This window comes from Zea mays, chromosome 4 (genome assembly GCF_902167145.1).
Source record: "Zea mays cultivar B73 chromosome 4, Zm-B73-REFERENCE-NAM-5.0, whole genome shotgun sequence".
Classification (NCBI taxonomy): Eukaryota; Viridiplantae; Streptophyta; class Magnoliopsida; order Poales; family Poaceae; genus Zea; species Zea mays.
Window position 1 is genome coordinate 9323679 of NC_050099.1, and position 21947 is coordinate 9345625.

At 43.0% G+C, this 21947-nt stretch overlaps 2 pseudogenes; one reads left to right on the forward strand and one right to left on the reverse strand.

The window, feature by feature from the left end:
* The first annotated feature begins 1493 nt into the window (after positions 1-1493).
* LOC118476870 (putative pectinesterase/pectinesterase inhibitor 38) lies at positions 1494-20345 on the forward strand (annotated as a pseudogene).
* LOC100278845 (uncharacterized) lies at positions 13337-16108 on the reverse strand (annotated as a pseudogene).
* Positions 20346-21947: the final 1602 nt, after the last annotated feature.

Genomic DNA, 21947 nt, shown 5'->3' on the forward strand with positions numbered 1-21947 from the left:
TTGATCCTCTCTTCCTCTTCAATTCAACGTGCCCTCCTCTTCTCGATCCTTGCTAAGTGGGGGGGGGAATCTAGAGAGAGGAGGGAAACATGGAGAGGGTAGGGGGCGGCTGCTATTGGGGAGGAGAAGAGAGGGAGGGGGAGCGGCTGCAACCCAATTGGGGAGAAGGAGAGGGGCGGCGGCTAGGGTTGGGCAGGAGAGGGGGGCTCCCATCCACCGGATCGAGATCAATGGCCCAAACTCGCTCTCCCCTTTGAGCTCCAGACCCCACCGGAAAAATGGCAAAAGATCTACTGTTTTCTGAGGAATGCCTCCTGAAACTCCAAACCCCAATGCCACAGAACATCAAAGAAAAGAGAAAAATAAGTTTAACTTCTTTTCAGAAAATTGGGGTATCACATTGTGGATCCCGGGGTGTTACAGCATGATGGAGCTTCTCTAACCAGCAGAGTTTCTGGCCAGGGGCTGAGCAGGTATGGAGCTAGGATAGTAGTAATGTGCAGTGCTTCAGTGCTTTCCGAAAGCTGTACGTGTCATCGATCTATTGGCACGCGCGCGCACACACACGTATGTACGTAGAAATGCATGACAAGCTAGCCAATAGTCTTGGCAACTCCATTGGCCACCACGAGGTTCTCGGTTGTTGTGCCTAGGCAGTACATAGAGTTCTCTCTACTCTCACAATCAACCTTACAAATATTTTAGAAAATCAGGAAAAAGTAGGCAATGTGCTCAGACCTTGAATCAGCAATTAATGTATTTTAGTTTGAATGCACTCGCTTTTAACTTGGATCTACTGCTGTTGTTTCGGCCAGGATAAGGACCGACAAAAGGGATTAATTCCCTGTTGCCGGGCCCACACACTAATCCCCGTCGGTATTTATTCTTGTGGGTATTTGAAGAGGCCAATGAGAGTTATTTAATCCCCATCAGCTACCTGACTTCTTGGCCGGACGATGGAAATTAACTTAAGTCAGCTTTGCCACTAAAAAATAGCACTAACGGTTGATAACGGAATCCGTCTGTAAAAAAATGCACCCCACTGTGCAGGTTTTGGTGTAAAGCAATCCCCGTGCATCGTCGTCATCAACACACTCGAGAAAACTATATATAGAATTCATAAATGCGAGGGGAAAGAACCCATGAAGAAATCTTTTTAATTTACTGAATCTTTCTAGGAAACTTTTTCTTTCCTAAATCGTTTTTGGGGAACATTTTCCTTTACTAAACTACTAGGAGGCTGACATGAAGGGCCCTTCTTCCCTGATCCATTCTTCTTGCCCCGCGCCGGCCCCTGGGGTTGTCGATCTCGTCGTGGGCACATGGCTGGCTCGATCGGGCGGGGCGGGGCGGGCCTTTATATATGGGATGCTGCCGTTGTTGGCTAGCGAAGAAGCGCACAAAGGTAAGTGTGTAAGGTTAGGAGCCAGTGTACCATCACATGAAGGGCCCTTCTTTCTGTGGTGGTCGATCGCTCTTTGGAGCTTATAGGGATGGTAGGCGACGTGAGGAGGTGCGGCCTAGGCCTGGCCATGGCGGTGGCCCTGATGCTCACTGCACTGGTTGTCGTTGCAAGCGGCGGCACAGAGACGAGGCAGAAACTGCCTGCTGGCAGTGGCAATGACGACGACTACTCAACCATTCTTAGCCACCTGTCCAACATCATTGATCCGCCGGGGAGTTGGCCTGAGCACGCTGATGCTGTCGTGGTGAAGCGGTGCGGCGGCGTCGCTGCTCTGCCGCTGTAACACCCCTGGTGTTACTGTTACTAAAATTTGAGCATAACATCAAAAGCATTCACTAGAGTGCATTCACTAGGAAAAAATTTCAAACAAGTTGGATTGATATGACCTTTTGCAAATAAAACCCTAGAGTAGGGAACCTAACCCTAGATGGGGTATAATAGAACAAACAAGGCTTAAACAAGAGAAAACTCTAAAATTCAATTGAAAAGGTCATAAAGTGTCTCCATGAATGAACTTAATTAGGATCGAAACCCTAAGAAAGCAAGAAAACCCTAATTGGAACCCTGGAAAGCCCTAAACCTAAACCCTAGCGGGCTAAGTGCAAAATTAGTGCACTTTTGGATTAAAGTGCAAAAACTATCAAAGCAAGGTGTCTTACGCCATATGGTTCACAATTATGAAGATTTGCAACCCAAACCTTGAGATTTGGACTTATTTGCAAAAGAGCCATACTTGAACTCTTTTGGTTAAGTCTGAATTTCAGTGTAATGGGTTCATCTTTAGGGCCTGGTAACTTCCAAACAAAAAGGATTGTGCCCTAGGTCACCACATCAATTTTGTAGATCTATCCAAGGTGAACAACTTTGTTTAAGGGGGTTAAACATTGTTGTTATGAAGAATTTGGAGATAAATACACCCAAAGTTAGGCTTTCAGGCTGTTTGAAGTCCGAATTTGGACTGACAGTGGGTTTGAGCAAACTTTGAGCTCGATTCTAAGCATGATCCAGTAAAAATTTGTTTTGGAATACTATAACAAAGATGAAGATGGTATGTTGGGCTACAATTTTGCTACAGAGCCTTGGATGTGTTGCCATACAAAATCTAGAGAAAATTTGCCCTGAATTTGATTGTTAGGCCAACTAAACCCACCTCGCCATGGTACTGTGCACCGGGAAAAACAAGTTCAGAAACTTGCCGCACCCGGATTCGTGCTCATGCCGCCGTGATTCGTGCTCGGATCATGTGGATAGCGCCTGGGATCGAGTAAGAATTCTCGCTGTGGATAAACTCCGGCCATTAAACTACTCCGGCCACCGTACCGAGCTTGCCCCGGTCACTTCGGATAACCTCACCGGTGACTGCCGCCTCCCGGCCTTGTGCCACATGCCTGGGCACCTCCACCGCATTGCCGTTACCCGTCATAACTCTCTGTTGATCGCCAGAGTGATTGCCACGGTAATAGGACACCAATCCACTGTGCCAGTAACTTTCCACTCCTCCGACCGCCGCTCGTCGTCGCTCGAATTCCCGGCCACTGCTCTTGCCTATTATAAATTGAAGCCACCGTGAGCTCCGTAGGATCATCACGCACCCAGCCACCAAGTATTTTCCTCAGTCGATCACCAGGGAGCTTTAATTTTGGATTTCCCCCAATCTGCTCAGGTCCAACTCAGGTCCGATCTCGCCCTCTGTGTTAGTGTTTCAGCACCCTTGCATGCTCTTGATGCTCACCGACCCGCCCAATTGAATTAGACCGTCGTGGATCGTAGGAACACGCTGTTCCCTTGATTGTCTCCGCTGTCACCGTGGCCAGAGCGAATTGGGTAACCATTAGTAAAATTACTTGAGGGGAAACTCTGGTTATGGTCTGAATTAGGTTTAAACCAAAGTAGAACACCGGTCATTGCCTGAATCGCCCGGTACAAGTTCACCGAAGCTCTACCCCGCGCGGTTCACCGTCGTGGATCGTGCGGTATAAAGGAATAGAACGTGAAGGGGTTTTTTTGTAAAGCGTCAGTGACTCATATGAATAGTGCTACGACCCCACTTCCGGTTATTCAAAAGGATGAGGTCCTTTCTGTAAGTCTACAGCACGGGCGTGCGCACGGGCAGTTTCCTTCGGTCGTGGGCTAGTTTGGGCTGCATTCGACCTAGTACTATTCACTGTTTTTCTTTTTCTTTTTCTGCCAGAGCTAAATAAATTCTAGAAAATTGTAGAAAAATGTTAATAATACCAAACCAATTTTTCTAAATTCCTAATTTTCTATAGAATTTAATAAAAATAGTTTTAGGATTTTTAATCCAAACAAGAAATTATTGAGTATTTAAAACAGTCTAAAACCTTTTTCTGGATTTTTAGAAAATCAATAATAATTCCAAAAATCCCCAAACTTTTTGGATGACCCATATATATTATTTAGAAGCTTTAGGTAGAGTTTGGTATGATTTGGACCTTATTTGATACTTAGAACCCAAAACCCTATCCCCTGCCCTGTGAACTTCACTATTGACTCCGGAAACCCTAAGTTCTCGGAGATCTGTGAAGGAAAACTGTATTCAAGACTTTAGATAATAAACTCTTATTATCTTTGCACTCTCATGAGCATTACATAAGCATTCATTATTATGTATGGTTATATTTAGAAAATGAAGAAGAGGTAGAAGAAGAGAAGACTCCATCACCACCACCTGAGGAACATCAGGCAGGCAGCTGTTTCTATTTTGACATCTGTGGAACGGAGCCTAACTCGCCAGTAAAACAAGGCAAGCCCCGGTGCATTTGCCACCTCCTTGTTACTTTTAAAATCTTTCTCACTTACTTGATGCATTAGGTGATAGAAGTTGTGTGCTAAACTATTGTTGCATCTCCTTCCTTGGATTATTCCCTAATCCTTGTTTTACAAAAAGTTTTCCTATGCTTAGTCCTACTTTAGCAAAACAAAATGTTTTGTTTTCTCAAATATGATGTTGCAAAGTGGGAGGGTTGTTTTTGAAAATAAAACTTGATGGTGGATCCATCATGGCCATGATGGGTTCAACATCGAAAAAGATGATTAAGCTTTGGGGTTTGAAATGATTAAGCTGAGACAGGGCGAGTGACTTGCACGAGAAGAGAGTCTCGGTGTAGTGTCTCCGTCTTAGTCGATTAAGGACCGTGTCGATGTAGGCCTGCTGACCGAGGACCCTTTAACTGGTCACATGCCCCATCATGGGTAAGCTTTGCCTCGGGCAGACTAATACCAGAATAAGATACCACGCAATGGGAGTGGAGAGATGGCGAGAGTAGCGTGTACCCTCCGTGGCAAGAGGCTAGACGGTGGTGTATCTGTGCTCTCGGTTGGCGTGAACCTGATCTGGTCTTAAGAACCCCGGTGGCGAGTTGACATATGCAAGGGTTAAGTGCTACATATGTCGTGTGATTGGAGATCCTCAGCTGAGTATAATCGATTCGGATCGCCGTAACTTCGCGGTTATGAAGACTTGGTCACTAACTTATATGTAGAACTCCAAAAAAGATAAAGGGTTGTTAAGAAATTGGCTAGTGCAGGGCAAGTGTTTGAACTAGGGTAGAAAAAACTCTAGATACAGGTAATTTTACTTAACCTGACAAAGTTAAACTGGATTTTTAAGGATCCACTTTTAGTAAGCATTTCTACAAATAGAGTCTTTGATTACTGTTAAGCCTTACCTTGACTCCCTTAAAGCCAGCATACCCTTAAAAGTCTTTTCTTAGTCAGGTAAGACTTACTGAGTAATTCCATACTCAGGGCTTTGTCCCATGTTGTTTTTAGGTGAGGAAGCAACCAACTTTTGTTGCTTCTGTTCTAAGGTGGTACCAAAGGATTAGCACCAGGATTGAAGCTGCGGGAGGAAAGGATCCTCCAAAAAACTTTTGTTTGAACTTATTGGGAGGGGTTTTGCCTCCCATAGTTTGTAATAATAATACTCTGCACTCGTATATTATATTCTGGTCTGTAAATATTTAACTTTGTCTTACTTTAAAATAAAGGTAAGTTTATGTAACTGCTTCCGCATTTTTTTATCTCCGATGCTTGTAATGTCTGCGTGACGGGCGAAACGCTCTTGGGAAAGGTAAGGAAAGCAGATATCGAACTTGTCAAGTGATTCAGGGGCACCTGCAGGGTGGTTTGAGGTCCATTGGACAAGGACAACTGTAGGTGGGCCTAATGACTTGGGAGGTTCCGTCACAGCTGGTATCGGAGCGAAGCCCATCTCTACAGAAGTTATGATGCATCTTCAAAAAGAATTTTCTAAGACTTACCTAGAAAATTTCTTTCTTTCTTATCTAGCTTCCTTCTGAAGTACTTATTTAAAGACCAGATATAGAGTGCAATGTATAGAAGGTGTGAATCGACTAAGGTTGATTCTGTAATTACACATGCATCATGCTAAAAATTATGCTAATAAGATTTCCCCCCTTAAGAAATGTCGCTGCGCACAAGAAAGACCGCGCGCAAGTCAACCGGACCAATCGGTGTACCCCGTCATCAACTTGCCCCACGGCATGAAGATAGCAGTAGCGGTAGCAACGATCCAATTGGGGATCTGGAAGCCCAAGTGGATCAGCTTCAAACAGAACTCCATCGCAGGAACGACATATGGGTCGCGGATGGCAAAAGAATAAATGAATTAAGAGCAGACATCCGCTACCTGCAAGATCAGCTCGCGGAACGAGACCTAGCGCTTGATTGGGCGATTAACTCTTGTTCGCTTGCCTGGGCTAAGGATGCAAAAGCTCGAGCCCACGTGGAAGAGCTTAGCTCAGCCATAGATAACTTGCAGGTTTATTGTAATACATTACATGAAGAAGTTCATGTATTGTATTCGCAACTACATCCCAATGTACCTGCGGATCCTGTCGGGACGGAAGCTGGACCTTCTGGGACAGTGGGAGAAGCCCTTGGTGGTGAACTGGACTTGTTCAGGCCCCCTCCTTCTATGAAGTTGGTGGATGAGTGGTCTCCTACGCTCGACAGCGAGGCTACTAAGAGTGACATGAAGCAAGAATAGTATAGTGTAGAAGTAGAAGTCATGTGTAATAGGTAATGTAATCATGTTGTAAAATTCGAGTCTATAACATTACCCTTTTAAGTAATGTAAAATGGATGGTTTTCTTTGGCATATTATATTCTTTTCAATGTTTGTTGCCTCAGATGCCTTCCAAGACTCGTTCTCAGGATGGAGCAGGGACCTCTAGTGGAATGGAAGCAACACCAAACCCACCTCCAGTACCTTCCATGTTAGCCGAGGCTATCGCTACCTTGGTTAACGCTACTGCAGACAATACCCGATTTCTACGGGAAATGGCGAATCAACAACTACAACAACAAGGCGGGCGCGCATATCCGCAAGGCCCCCGTGAAACATCCTATCTGGATTTCTCCGAGACGCGCCCTCCATTGTTTGTTAAAGCAGAGGACCCTCTCGAAGCGGATGAATGGATCCGCATCATTGAATAGAAGTTCGGGCTCCTTCGGTGTTCAGAGGTTCAAAAGCCCCTATTCCTAGCCCAACAACTACGTGGCCCTGGTAGCACGTGGTGGGGAAATTTTGTAGCTGTTCAACCGGCTGGTCATCAAATAACTTGGGATGAGTTCAAGATGGCTTTCCGCAAGCACTACATACCTGAAAGAGTGCTCCACATGAAGCAGGAGGAGTTCATGAAGTTGAAACAATGCGGGGATACTGTTACTCAGTATCTCAATAAATTTAATCACGTATCCCAATATGCAATCGATCAAGTCAACACAGATTTGAAGAAAAGGAATTGTTTCATGAGAGGCTTGAATGATCAAATGCAAACAAAGATGGCCACCTGCATTGACCTTACTTATGGAAGGGCTGTCAGCACAACACTGGCAGTTAAGGCTAGATATGCATGTGTCAGAAAATCTAAGGGTTACGGAGGTGACAGACCCAATCAAGGCCCCGAGAAAAGGCAAAGGTTGGTCATCCGACCTTTCAATCCGAATCGCTCTTCCCCACGCCCACCCTCCTACCCATTTAAGCAACCGGTCTTTATTCGCCCCGCCACTGCCCCCACTCCAACAAGTCAGTCGGGTGCCCCTGGCACTCATTTCCCTGCCCTCCCTAGCTCTTCAACTGGCTGTTTCAACTGTGGAAAGTCCAGACACTTCATTAAGGATTGTCCATATCAAAAGCAAAATCGCTCAAGTGCTCAGCAAAGTTCTAGGAATTCCACGCAAAGGAAGGGAAATGCAGTGACCAATACCGCAGGCAAGAATACAAGGAAAACAGGACGAATTTATTATACTCAAGTGGCCACAACATCGGACGACGAACCGATTATGATGGGTACGTTTCTAGTGGCCAATCACCCTGCAATTATTCTTTTTGATTCTAGTGCTTCACATACATTCATAAGTAAGAGATTTGTGGAGCAACATTGCATTCCATGCCATGAATCAAGGGAAGGGTTTAAAATTCTTTCGCCTAGGGGACAAATATTTACTAAAGAAGTGGCTTACCAAGTGCCCGTAACATTGGCTGAACGGGACTTTCCTACTAATATGATTGTTCTGAAAGGCCAAGACATAGATGTAATCTTGGGCATGAATTGGTTAGCCCAACATAAAGCAATCCTCAACACTGATCTAGAACTATCAGGTTGAGTTATGCCCAAGAAGAAATTATTTTTTCTATTCCTGTAGCTATTCCAGCTAAACCAATTCGTAGAATTTATGAAGCCATTATACCAGAGATCAAAGATATTTCGGTAGTATGTGAGTTCCCAGATGTCTTTCTAGAAGCCTGGATTGCCACCATAAAGAGATGTAGAATTTATAATTGAGTTGAAGCCCGGTACGGCTCCCATTTCTAGAAGATCATACCGAATGCCTCCAAATGAGCTGGCAGAACTCAAGACCCAATTGCAAGATCTATTAGAGAAGGGATTCATCCGACCAAGCTTTCGCCATGGGGTTGTCCAGCCATCTTCGTCAAGAAGAAGGATCAAACATTGCGGATGTGCGTGGATTATCGACCCCTTAATGAGGTTACTATCAAGAATAGATACCCTCTTCAATGGATTGATATCTTATTTGATCAACTGACTGGAGCAAGGGTTTTCTCTAAGATTGACCTCAGATCGGGCTATCATCAGATCCGTATCCGACCCGAAGATATACCAAAGACCGCATTCACTACGCGGTATGGGTTATTTGAATATTTGGTAATGTCTTTCGGGCTGACGAATGCTCCTGCCCACTTCACTTATTTGGTGAACTCAGTATTTATTCCTAAGTTCGACAAGTTTGTGGTGGTATTCATCGAAGATATTTTAATATACTCCAAGAATGAAGAGGAGCATGCTCAGCACTTGCGAATTGTATTAACACACTTGAGAGAACATCAGTTATATGTCAAGTTCAGTAAGTGCGCGTTCTAGCTGGAAGAAATCCAACTTCTGGGACATGTATTATCTGCCTAGGGGATTGTGGTGGATCCCAGCAAAGTCAAGGATATTTTGGAGTGGAAACCCCCAACAACTGTACATCAAGTCCGAAGTTTCCTTAGACTAGCTGGCTATTACCGCCGATTCATACCAGATTTTTCTAAGCTTTTGAAACCAATCACAAGTTTATTGAAGAATGATACTAAATTTAATTGGTCTTCAAAGTGTAATGAAGCCTTTGAACAATTGAAGGTATTATTAACCACTGCTCCGGTATTGGCTCAACCGGATATTTAAAAAAAAATCCTTTGATGTGTATTGTGACGCATCAGGAAGTGGTCTCGGCTGTTTTAATGCAAGAAGGCCAAGTAATAGCTTATGCTTCAAGGCAGTTACGCCGACATGAGGAACATTATCCGACTCATGATCTAGAGCTAACTGCAGTGGTTCATGCCCTAAAAATCTGGCATCATTATCTGCTGGGTAATATCTGTCACATTTATACAGATCATAAAAGCTTGAAGTATATCTTCACCCAGTTAGAGTTGAACATGAGACAAAGGCGATGGCTCGAGCTTATTAAGGATTATGAACTGGAGATTCATTATCACCCAGGCAAAGCTAATGTAGTGGCAGATTCCTTGAGTCGCAAGACTTTTTGTCATTATCTTACAATGGAAACTTCTGACATTACGTTATGCCAAGAAATGGAGAATTTGAACCTGGGAATGATTCAGCATGGAACTTCAAATTAACTAAAGCTTGAGTCAATCCTTTTACAAAGGATAATTGATGCTCAAAAAGATAATGAGGGTATGAGGCACATCCATGAGAAAATAGAGGCCGGAAAAGCCAAATGTTTTAGAAAAGACGATCAAGGCATTGTATGGTTCAACAACCGCATAATTGTGCCAAAGAATGAAGAAATCCGCCAACAAATATTAGATGAAGCACATCTTAGTCGCTATTCTATTCATCCCGGAAGCACTAAGATGTATCATGATCTAAAACAACATTATTGGTGGACAAAGATGAAGATTGAAATCGCACACTATGTGGCAAGATGTGACACTTGCAGACGTGTCAAAGCCATACATATGAAGGCTGCCGGTCCACTACAATCTCTACCAATACCAACATGGAAATGGGAAGATATTAGTATGGACTTCATTGTGGGATTGCCCAGAACAGCAAAAGGATATGATTCCATCTGGGTTATTGTTGATCGGCTTACGCAAATTGCTCATTTTCTGCCAGTCAAAACAATTCACCCGGTTGCTGTTTATGCCCAATTATACATTGCTCGCATTCTTAGTTTACATGGTATTTCGAAGACCATAGTGTCGAATCGTGGACCTCAATTTGTATCCAAATTCTGGGAAGAGCTTCGCAAATCCTTGGGTACTAAGTTGCTCCACAGTTTGGCCTATCACCCTCAAACAAGTGGTCAAACTGAGAGGATAATCAGATACCTGAAGACATGTTGCGAGCTTGTGTTCTGGAATTCCCACAGAAATGGGATGATTGTTTACCCTTAGCGGAATTCTCATATAATAATAGCTATCAAGAAAGCATTAAGATGCCACCCTTTGAAGCTTTATATGGCCGATGATGTCGCACTCCGCTAAATTGGTCTGAACCTGGTGAAAGGAGTTTCTTCAGGCCAGACATGGTAAAGGAGACTGAAGAGAAAGTTCAACGAATAATTCATCATTTAAAGAAGGCTCAAGCTCGACAAAAGAGTTACACAGACAAACGACGAATGCCCTTATATTTTTTGGTGGGAGATTATGTCTACCTGAAAGTCTCCCCAATGAAGGGTGTAACCCGTTTCGGGGTAAAAGGGAAGCTTGCACCCCTGTACATTGGTCCTTTCCTTATTCTTGAACAATGCGGACCAGTGGCATACCGACTTCAACTACCCGAAACCTTGTCTGCTGTACATAATGTGTTCCACGTGTCTCAACTGAAGAAATGTCTTCGGGTTCCCGATCAAACTATTGAAGTAACGGATGTTGCCTTAGAACCAGACTTGACATATTCAGAACACCCTATCCGAGTCTTGGATCAAAAGGACAGAATTATCCGAAGAAAAACTCTCAAGTTTTACAAGATACAGTGGAACCAACATTCAGAAGATGAGACTACATGGGAAACTCGAGACTTTTTAGAAAGGAATTTCCCAGGCTTTTTAGCCTTATGTAATTTGTAGGGTGTATACAATTGTTGTAATAAAGGAGTGAGCCCCAGACCACCCCTGCCTTGTACCAAGAATAAGGGAATAAAAGAGTGAAGCATTTCCTTTTCTATTACCTACCCTAGGACTATTAATCTCGGGACGAGATTCTTTTATGGGGGGAAGAATGTAACACCCCTGGTGTTACTGTTACTAAAATTTGAGCATAACATCATAAGCATGGGCATCTCATATGTTTGTCACACCTAGAGTGCATTCACTAGGCAAAAATTTCAAACAAGTTGTATTGATATGACCTTTTGCAAATAAAACCCTAGAGTAGGGATCCTAAACCTAGATGGGGTATAATAGAACAAACAAGGCTTAAACAAGAGAAAACTCTAAAATTTAATTGAAAAGGTCATAAAGCGTCTCCATGAATGAACTTAAGTAGGATCCAAACCCTAAGAAAGCAAGAAAACCCTAATTGGAACCCTGGAAAGCCCTAAACCTAAACCCTAGCGGGCTAACTGCAAAATTAGTGCACTTTTGGATTAAAGTGCAAAAACTATCAAAGCAAGGTGTCTTATGTCATATGTTTCACAATTACGAAGATTTGCAACCCAAACCTTGAGATTTGGACTTATTTGCAAAAGTGCCATACTTGAACTCTTTTGGTTAAGTCTGAATTTCAGTGTAATGGGTTCATCTTTGCGGCCTGGTAACTTCCAAACATAAAGGATTGTGCCCTAGGTCACCACATTAATTTTGTAGATCTATCCAAGGTGAACAACTTTGTTTAAGGGGTTAAACATTGTTGTTATGAAGAATTTGGAGATAAATACACCCAAAGTTAGGCTTTCAGGCTGTTTGAAATCTGAATTTGGACTGATAGTGGGTTTTAGCAAACTTTGAGCTCGATTCTAAGCATGATCCAGTAAAAATTTGTTTTGGAATACTATAACAAAGATGAAGATGGTATGTTGGGCTACAATTTTGCTGTAGAGCCTTGGATGTGTTGCCATACAAAATCTAGAGAAAATTTGCCCTAAATTTGATCTGTCAGGCCAACTGAACCCACCTCGCCATGGTACAGTGCACTGGGAAAAACAAGTTCAGAAACTCGCCGCCGACGAGCCGGGCCCGGATTCGCGCTCATGCCACCGTGATTCGTGCTCGGATCGTGTGGATAGCGCCTGGGATAAAGTAAGAATCCTCGCCGTGGATAAACTCCGGCCATTAAACTACTTCGGCCACCGTACCGAGCTTGCCCCGGTCACTTCGGATAACCTCGCCGGTGACCGCCGCCTCCCGGCCTTGTGCCACGTGCCTGGGCACCTCCACCACATTGCTGTGACCCGTCATAACTCTCCATTGATTGCCAGAGTGATTGCCACGGTAATAGGACACCAATCCACTGCGCCAGTAACTTTCCACTCCTCCGACCGCCGCGCGTCGTCGCTCGAATTCCCGGCCACCTCTCTTGCCTATTATAAATTGAAGCCACCGTGAGCTCCGTAGGATCATCACGCACCCAGCCACCAAGTATTGTCCTCAGTTGATCAACAGGGAGCTTTAATTTTGGATTTCCCCCAATCTGCTCAAGAACACCGCACATTTTCAACCTCGTCGTGGCCAGCCCAACTCAGGTTATAACTGCGTGATACTGAGACAACCTTTTAGGCCTTATGTGACATTGTGAATATGTCAATAACTAGTGTTTATTTGTCACATGTTGTATTTTAGTGACGCCACTATGACAAAAAGGTCATTGTCACAGAAGGTGCGTGTTAAATAGACTATAATGACAATCATCAAAAAATTGTCATAGATTTTATGACGCACATCAGATTCGTCACTAAATCTATGACACTCTATTTTGTCATAAGTCAGAGTGAAAATGTCATGGTTCGTACTACCATGCATTGCCACGTGGCTAATGTTGATGACCTGGCAAAACCTTTATGACAAAAACATTTATCAGATTTAATCATGTGGTAAGCCATATGGCAGATAACGTGGCAAAATTGTTGTGACGAAAAAATTCGTCATAAATTGGGAGACGATGGCTACTGATGTGGCAATGCATTTGTGACGAATATTTTCATCATAAAATGTGATGACATGGCAAGTGATGCGGCAAAACATTTGTGCCGGATATAATCGCCATCAGATGAAACACATCATATGAATTCATATCATCATGGAATATTACACATCACAACCAAAATATCATATGAATATGTTGAACACAAATATTTCATCCATAAGAGAATCATATAACTTCAAAACATATATATATATAAATCCTTTAACTTAAAATCCAAAGCAAATCCTATAACTTCATCTCAAAGTATTAAACATTAAGAATAATTGAAAATGATAGTATAACTTCACATCTAGAACTACTACAGCTGCAGGTCCTATAGCGGTTAAGCAGACTTAAGATGGAGACACTTGACCACGATTGAAGCTTAATAGTTGATGAAGGAGGTTGTTATTTTATTCCATCGACCTCTTCATACTATAAATGGTCTCCTGAGATGCCTGTGTCGCTACATTAGAGGATCTCCAGCTTGACGAGGCCAAGTGACACGAGCCCCATTGTAAGCCCAAACATGATCCCTGAGAAGAGTACGAGGAAGAAGGAGATGACCACACAATCACTATCAGTCAAACGAAACAATGAGCAAATAGTAAATTTTGTACATCAAATGAATACCTCTCCAAAGGCAAGAACAAATGTCACTGACATAATTACAACAAGAACAAGATGAAACATTCTATAAAAAATATAGGAAGTGCCTGAAAAGGTTGCAATGAGGTAAACATAAAAGTCAATGGTTAAAACAGAATGGAGTGCAAAAGATATGAGAAAGAAACAATATGTGACCTATGCCCTACCTACCAATGACTTTAGAATACAGAAATAAGTATACGAGTATCAACTGGTGAAAGAACACTTGTATGAGAAATGTGATAGTAGATTTAGGACTCAGAAAATAATATTGATCAAATATACATACACCATATGATGTAATTGGACTAACACAAACTGAAAGTGCTGCAGTTGGATGATGAAAGAAGCTTGTAACAACTAAATTTAATATATTATATTTTAATAGGTTGTAAGCGTTTAGTTGTCAACTAAACTTAAACAAGATCACTTCTCATATGTCAAAGTGTAAAAAAGTAATATTTTTAGATACAGTAAAGTATGGCTCTAAAAAATTTTCTAGATGCGCCTTTTTACTTGTCACACTTATCTAAACTATGGCTAGGAACCAAATAGCCCCATGGTAATTGTGTATTTGTCATTCTAAAAATAGTAAATAGAGAGATGACCACTGTATCGATGATAAGATTGTCAAAAGTTTCTGCTATGATAAACCAATGGATGCAGGAAGAGGACCACCCAAGTCCATGTTGTAGGAGAAATCCCTACCAAATATAGGTGGCAATCACCTCACATGCCTGAAAAAATGTTAAAATTACAATCCATGTGCTTGTTTGGGGACTCAAATCAAATCAAAGTGTAAAAGATGAAATATTTCATACAAGGTCTGCAATTCGGATAGAGACTGGATGTCACCTGAAAGGGACCCTGACAATCTGAAACTTGACAGTCTTCTGCAAGAACAACCACCATGAAACCACACAGTGAGGGATGAATTGCTCATCTATAAAAAGAGCAAATATACCAATCATAGTAATATCTAAAATGGAGCAATACATTACTATTAAGATAATATTAGTATTAAACCACTAGAAGCCATCGATACAAGAAAATATTAATAAGAAAAACAAGCTTCTTAACTAGCTAACATCTGAGGTGCGAACAAAAGAGAATTACACTAGAGAATTCTAAAGCCATGAATACAAAAGAGAATTACACTAGATGAGCAGATTAATAATTCTTATATGTTATCCACCAACACATGGTATCAGCTAGCTAACATCTACGGTCTTGGATATTTCTCTTTCCAATGGTATGCCCCTTCTAACCACATTTCTCTGGCATAAGAAAATTGACTACTTGGCAGAAACTCTACCACTATTATTAGTTTCTAATGTATCAAGTTTTAACATGCATCTTCCATGAGATAGAGGGAGAACTGCACAAACTGAATTTAGTCCATCGAGCCCATGTGGGATGCGTCATGGCTCAAGTAATGGTTTCTGAAATCAGCTCATGCTATGACTGGTGAATGCTCTGCTGATATCTCTATCTGCAGGTTTACTCTTTCTGTAATCTACAAACAGTAAACTATATTATGGTCATCAGGATTTTTGTCGGTGTTAAATTCCTTCATGTCCTTTCATCATCCATTATGATTAATTATGTGGTTAGTATAGTGTAAGCCTGATTCACCAACAATCTCGACGTAAACATGCTAATATCAACAACACTAGCTGAGACGGAGAGAGAAGCAGCAATCAGTCGTACTAATGTTGTATCAGCATTGAAATGTAGTCGACAGCCTCGCTCCAGCTGTCCCACCAACGCACAGCCATGCCCGCCCGCCTACTCGGCATCCACGCGCCCATGTATCGCACGCTAAACCAAAGAATGCCAGAAAAAGGACAAGCAAAAAAGGTAACTGGAACAGGGGTGGATTCGGAGCAGGGAGAAGAGACAGGCACCTGACGCGGCAGGCGACATTGTTGGCCGCATTGGCCGATGGGCGTTGGAGGGCTGAAGGTGCCAGACACGTGGTCGACTGATCACGTGCAGCCGTGTAGGGGCGATGGAGCACTGGAGTCACTGTGGCGCCGCTGTGGAGGTGTGGAAGTGGAGCCGTCCGCGCTCAACGAGTCGGCGAGGGTGGACGACGGCATGATGCAGATCCGTGCAGACTGCGGTTCGCTGCGTCGGATCCGTGAAGCGTGAAGGCCACAGGCAAGTGAAGGATTCACCACCACCACCAACCGGGGTAGCTCGCGCTAGGCGCCTCCCGCCGCCGGGATTGATTGAGGGAGCACGGACACGGAGCAGCCAGGTTTAGGTTGCGACCTCATGTACTCATGTGAGGGAGCAGCTGCCAGGAGTGGAGGACGCGAGCGGCGAGCGCTAGGGCTTGAAGCCAGATTTTTTGGGCCAGTTATCTAGATTTTGTGGACCGAAAACGTCTATGGATAAAAAATTGGGCTATGTCATGGGCCGTATTTTTTGGACTATGTCCATGTGGCCTGGGGTCTTAATCTGCCCCTACCCTTGATTGTATTTATGGTATATGATTGTAAGTGGAGCCTACGTATAGTGGGTTCCATGTGGTTGTGACCCAACTTAATTAGACGTGGTGTACAGGGCTGCTTTTATGGCGCCAATATTTTTGTTGTCACATGATGGATTTTTTAGATGGTACCAAATCACATATTACAATTGAAAGTATTTCACAACAAGGTTTTATCAATTATATTCACATTTTGTTTCAAATTTTAACAAAGTGACAGGGTAATATACACGCGGACATATAAAAGTGCATGTAGTAAAGGTCATACCAAAATGTTTTTAAAAATTGGATTTTTTTAAAAAAAAAGTATATGTTTTTAATGGTGTGTCACATGTACTAACATAGATAGTAGTATTTTTAAAACAAAATACATCATATGTCTATGACATATACACAGTGTGATGCAATAGCGTCATAATTATAATGTTAAAATATTATAACAATATATTCTTATGACAATTCCTATATTATCATAGAATATTGTCACAAATATGATGCTAAAAGTATGTTATGACGGTTTTAATGATGGAGGTTAAATTTTCGTCAATATACTGAGTCATCTTATGAAAAACGTCATAAACAAGGTGATCTAATGACAAATTACTCTATTGTCATCAACTATTCGTCATAGAAGGCTATAAGTGTTGTAGTGGTTTCAGAACCCTTGCATGCTCTTGATGCTCACCGACCCGCCCAATTGAATTAGACCGTCGTGGATCGCCGGGAACACGCTGTTCCATTGATTGTCTCCGCTGTCGCCGGGAATAGAGCGAATTGGGTAACCATTAGTAAAATTACTTGAGGGGAAACTCTGGTTATGGTCTGAATTAGGTTTAAACCAAAGTAGAACACCGGTCATTGCCTGAATCGCCCGGTACAAGTTCACCAGAGCTCTGCCCCGCGCGGTTCACCGTCGTGGATCAGGCGGTATAAAGGAATAGAACGTGAAGGGGTTTTTTGTAATGCGTCAGCGACTCATATGAATAGTGCTAGGCCCCGCTTCCGGTTATTCAAAAGGATGAGGTCCTTTCTGTAAGTCTGCCGCACGGGCGTGCGCGCGGGCAGTTTCCTTCGGTCGTGGGCTGGTTTAGGCTGCTTTCGGCCCAGTACTATTCACTGTTTTTCTTTTTCTTTTTCTACCAGAGCTAAATAAATTCTAGAAAATTGTAGAAAAATGGTAATAGTACCAAACCAATTTTGCTAAATTCATAATTTTCTATAGAATTTAATAAAAATAGTTTTAGGATTTTTAATACTAACAAGAAATTATAGATTATTTAAAACAGTCTAAAACCTTGTTTCTGGATTTTTAGAAAATCAATAATAATTCCAAAATCCCCAAACTTTTTGGATGACCCATATATATTATTTAGAAGCTTTAGGTAGAGTTTGCTATGATTTGGACCTTGTTTGATACTTAGAACCCAAAACCCTACCCCCTGCCCTGTGAACTTCACTGTTGACTCCGGAAACCCTAAGTTCTCGGAGATCCGTGAAGGAAAATTATATTCAAGACTTTAGATAATAAACTCTTATTATCTTTGCACTCTTATGAGCATTACATAAGCATTCATTATTATGTATGGTTATATTTAGAAAATGAAGAAGAGGTAGAAGAAGAGAAGACTCCACCACCATCACCTGAGGAACATCAGGCAGGCAGCTGTTTCTATTTTGACATCTGTGGAACTGAGCCTAACTCACCAGTAAAACAAGGCAAGCCCCGGTGCATTTGCCACCTCCTTGTTACTTTTAAAATCTTTCTCACTTACTTGATGCATTAGGTGATAGGAGTTGTGTGCTAAACTATTGCTGCATCTCCTTCCTTGGATTATTCCCTAATCCCTGTTTTACAAAAAGTTTTCCTATGCTTAGTCCTGCTTTAGCAAAACAAAATGTTTTGTTTTCTCAAATATGATGTTGCAAAGTGGGAGGGATGTTTTTGGAAATAAAACTTGATGTTGGATCCATCATGGCCATGATGGGTTCAACATCGGAAAAGATGTACCTCTGCCAGGTACCAAACTTTGGGGTTTGAAATGATTAAGCTGAGATCAGGCGGGTGACTTGCACGAGAAGAGAGTCTCGGTGTAGTGTCTCCGTCTGAGTCGATTAAGGACCGTGTCGATGTAGGCCTGCTGACCGTGGACCCTTTAACTGGTCACATGCCCCATCTGTGCTCTCCGTGGGAGTGGAGAGATGGCGAGAGTAGCGTGTACCCTCTGTGGCAAGAGTCTGGATGGTGGTGTATCTATGCTCTCGGTTGGCGTGAACCTGATCTGGTTTTAAGAACCCCGGTAGAGAGTTGACATATGCAAGGGTTAAGTGCTACATATGTCGTGTGATTGGAGATCCTCAGCTGAGTATAATCGATTCGGATCGCCGTAACTTCGCGGTTATGAAGACTTAGTCACTGACTTATACGTAGAACTCCAGTAAAGATAAAGGGTTGTTAAGAAATTGGCTAGTGCAGGGCAAGTGTTTGAACTAGGGTAGAAAGAACTCTAGATACAGGTAATTTTACTTAACCTGACAAAGTAAAACTTGCTGAGTAATTCCGTACTCAGGGCTTTGTCCCATGTTGTTTTTAGGTGAGGAAGCAACCAACTTTTGTTGCTTCTGTACCAAAGGATGAGCACCAGGAGTGAAGCTGCGGGAGGAAAGGATCCTCCATAAAACTTTTGTTTGAACTTATCGGGAGGGGTTTTTGCCTCGCATAGTTTGTAATAATAATACTCTGCACTCGTATATTATATTCTGGTCTGTAAATATTTAACTCTGTCTTACTTTTAAATAAAGGTAAGGTTATGTAACTGCTTCTGCATTTTCGTATCTCTGATGCTTGTAATGTCTGCGTGATGGGCGAAACGCTCTTGGGAAAGGTAAGGAAAGTAGATACCGAACTTGTCAAGTGATTTAGGGGCACCTGCAGGGTGGTCTGAGGTCTGTTGGACAAGGACAACTGTATGTGGGCCTAATGACTTGGGAGGTTCCGTCACAGCCGCCTTGCTACACCAGCATCCAGGCAGCCCTGGATGACGCACCACAAGAAGCCGAGGAGGACAAGTACATCATGCATGTGCTCTCTGGCATCTACGACGAGATCGTCAACATAACAAGAAGGAACGTGATGCTGATAGGAGATGGGTTCAGTGCCACCGTCATCATAGGGAACAAGAGCAATGCAACTGGCATCCCCATGAACATGACGGCGACAGTGAGTGAGTAACTCTAGTGATCGATATTTCACTGCAGTTGAGTTGTCATGCATGCATACTTTAAATTAGAACTATTAATTTGTTGCTGCTGCAGATGCCTTGGGTCACGACTTCATAGCACAGAACCTGATAATCAGAAACATGGTAGGGCCGGAAAGGAGGTAGGACATGGCGCTAAGGTCAAATTAGAACAAGTCGGTCGTCTACTGGTGCAGCATGGAAGGTCATGAGGACACCTTGTACGTGGAGAACAGGATCCAGTTCTACCTGCAGACCTTGATCCGGGGCACCATTTGGACTTAATTTGTGTTTGGCAATGCCCAGGCCATGTTCCAGAGCTGCTCGCTGCTGGTGCGCCGCCCACCGAAAGGCAAGCACAATGTGCTGACGGCGTAGGGCTGCAACAACGCCAGCCGCGAGTCTGACTTCTCGTTTCACATGTGCACCATGGAAGCGGCGCCGGGCGTGGACCTCGACGGCATGGAGACCTACCATGGCCACCCCTATAGGAACATCTCCCATGTTGCCTTCATCAAGAAGTCTCTGAGTCGCGTGGTCAGCCCCAACGGCTGGGTAGCGTGGAACATGAACAAGGTCATCGAGGATACCACCTGGACCGTCGTCTACCTCAAATATGGCAACGACAGCGTCGTTGCCGACACGTCCAACCACGTCAAGTGGCTGGGCTTCCACGTCCTAAACGCCACCGAGGCGGTCGCGTACACGGTGGACACGTTCATAAACGCGAGCAAGTGGGTCCCTGAGCCTATCCAGTACGACCACACCCTCAACGCGGCGCCGCCGCCGCGTGCCTGACAGTGCTCCGCTCAGTGCGCTTAATTTAGTACTGTACTATGCAGGCTAGCGTTCTGTTTCGAGATCCCACCACCTTATTACTATGGCATTGTATGTCTCTAGTATCCATCCATGCATCATTGTATGAAGGCATATTATGGCATGCATGACGTTGTATATATCGTATATGCATGCATGTACCTGGACCTCTACCTCTATCTACCATTTCTCTACCGTTATTGTACGTACTCTCTCTGTATGTATGTCTATATATACATATATATAATATGTATCCTTGATCTATATATATGGATTATATCTATCATTATTTCATATGAGCTAATACACACAAGTAATTGTTGATATAAGCTCTACACAAGTTGGTAATAGTACTGCTATATATAAGTAAGTCACCGGCCGGCCAACAAAATTTATACAATAACACAACTGTGCAAATAGATTTGAAAAAATATTTGCTAGTATGAATTTTGACTACATTAGTTACTGTGATTGGCCGCGGACACACAAATCGATCAGAATTCTTTTTGCAATGATAAAATTTTAGTTTTATGCGATGCATAGGACCCACAAAAAAATCAAAGGCAACCTACAACGTTGTCTTCAAGAACAACGTGCCGCTACCAAAGCCAGGGGAAAAGAAAGGTGAGGCACCAGCACTGCGAGTGATGGGAACAAAGGCAACCTTCTACAATTGCACCATCGAAGGCGGCCAGGGTGCTCTATATGACCAGACGTGTCTACACTACTTCAAAGCATGTGCCATCAAGGGAACCATAGACTACATCTTCGGATCTGCCAAGTCATTTTATGAGGAATGCAAAATCGTTTCGGTGTTGAAGGAGGTGGTGGCATTGCCAACGGCGCCACCGGAGCAGGACCGGTCTAGAAATCCCATCAAAATCGCCCAGGCAAGAGCGGGTTGGCATTCAAGACTTGCACAATCAAGGGGGAAGGAGAAAAAATTTACTTGGGTAGGGTGGGCACGCGTGTGATCTACTCCTACACTGATATAGGTAAGGAGATTGTAGGCATAATATCTGATGGTCAGGACGTTCAGACTGTCAGAGGTACCACTCCTACATCCATTACATCCTCTCCTTTGTTTGTATATGACTGTGTGATTAAATGTGTTGTTGATTATGTATACTGACGAAAGGTGTTGTTGGGTTGCATTCTTTTTTATAGGGGGTACTACTGCGCCACTTTCAAGTGTTACGGGCCTAGGATGTCTCCAATGGTAACCTCAACTCTGACCTATGTGTAGGCAATACCCTTTATCGGGATACACTACATCTCGGGGGAGTCGTGGACCCCGTCCCTACCACCCGCTGAAGAATAAGCTATTGCAAGAAGCATTTAAAGTCATATATGCTACTAGGAGCACCCCTAAAGTCAAAACAAGAAAGTTGTTTTGTCAGACATGAATTTTGCAGTACTAATTAAATTATCCACATTTGTTGGTCATGATTTTTAATTTGTATTACACCGTCCACATTATTTATCAAGGGTTTCGTCTACATATATAAATTGTATATCGTCTTTGACTTTTTCATGTGCATAGTTTTTTTACCGTGCACGTAAATATAGTGTATGCCTCCCTCT